Source organism: Echinops telfairi, unplaced genomic scaffold, assembly GCF_000313985.2.
Source record: "Echinops telfairi isolate 266 unplaced genomic scaffold, ASM31398v2 ScPeMD7_22;HRSCAF=79, whole genome shotgun sequence".
NCBI lineage: Eukaryota > Metazoa > Chordata > Mammalia > Afrosoricida > Tenrecidae > Echinops > Echinops telfairi.
In genome coordinates, this window is record NW_022103919.1 from 17,186,067 (window position 1) to 17,187,697 (window position 1,631).

Consider the following 1,631-nt stretch of genomic DNA (forward strand, 5'->3'; position numbering starts at 1 on the left):
AAGAAATAACCAACCGATGAGGCCTCTGTGTGGGCATGGCCTTTCTCCTGAGAATTCTGGGAACTCCTGGATTTCCTCCTTGGAGGCAGGAGACACTCTCTCTCTGCTCACTCCCTGAAAGAAGCTCTACTGACAAGACACATGACACTGATGATAGACCCCTGTGCCCTGGGAACTGGAGGAGCCACATGGAGACCCCCGGCCAGTGCCGAGATGCTTAGAACGCCACAGGAGCCACAAGACTTCCAACCCACTAGCCTGTGATCTTCCTGCATTTGGCATCATTGCATGTTTTGTCTGAGTCTGAAGGGGACTTTACAGATTGTTATCGGATATACAGTATGGGCTAATATTGGACTTATGGAATTGATCTAGACTGGGCTGGGACATTTTCTCAATATTCAATTGCTCTTGTATATAAACCTTTCTTATATACATATGAGTGTCTATGAACTTGTTTCTTTAGTCTACCAGGACTAACATAGATAAGCTGGGTTCAAGTTATCCAAAATCTCAACTGGATCAAATCTCCAAGGTAGTTCTTTCGCTCGAAAGCCTAGCATCTCATGGAGGATTGGGAGATCTTTGAGCTGACAAGCATCTTTCTTTCCCATTGGTTAACTAAATTTCCCCACAATATGGTAACTGGGCTTCTTATATGCTAGCTAACACCCCCCAGTGTTTTTCTCCTGCTTTGGATTTCATCCATTTTATTGTTGTTGGAAATACCCACCACAAACTAACTGTACACCATTTAAGATTTTCTATGTGTATAATTCAGTGATGTTGGTTGCTTTCTTCAAGTTGTACTTCCCTTCTCACCTTCCTTTCCTAAGTGGTTCCTTCCTCATTAATAGACACTGAAGTCCTTATCAAACCTTTTGAGTTGCTATTATCAATTTGATCACACATTTTAAGCACACACACACCAAAAATCTCCCAACAAACCTACCACCATTTAATTGATTGCAACTCACAGGTAAGCCTATAAGACCGAGTAGAACTTAATTTCTGACCTTATGGTAGGTAGAACAGGATAGAACTGGCCAGGAACAGGGTAGAACCGATCCTGTCAGTTTCCAAGACTATAATTCTTTACAGGAGTAGAATGCCTCATCTTTCCCTGGCAGAGAGGTTTGTGGTTTTGACCTGCTAACCTTGCAGCTAACAGTCCAATGCTTAATGCACTAGGTTCCCAGGAGCCACCTGCCACATCTTCTCTCTTGAAGATCTACACCTTAGAAGTGGACTGCTTTACCACTGCGCGGCCAAGTCTCTTCCTTCTTCTGAAGCACCTATATACTTCCAGGCTTACATTCAAAATCCCCAAACAGGAATTCTACAAAGTGTTCCAAGTATGGCCACATCTTACGTTTTCTCCATTGAGAGGTAAAAAACCAAAAACAAAATTCATTATGCCAATTCTACCTTACAAATCCAGCTAAACCAGAGGATGCACACTGGTACACATAGGAACTGGAAACACACGGAATCCAGGACAGATGAACCATTCAGGATCAGTGGTGAGAGTGGTGATACCGGGTAGAAAGGGGGACCCGATGACAAGGATCTACATATAACCCCCTCCCTGGGGGACTGACAACAGAAAAGTGGGTGAAGGGAGACATCGG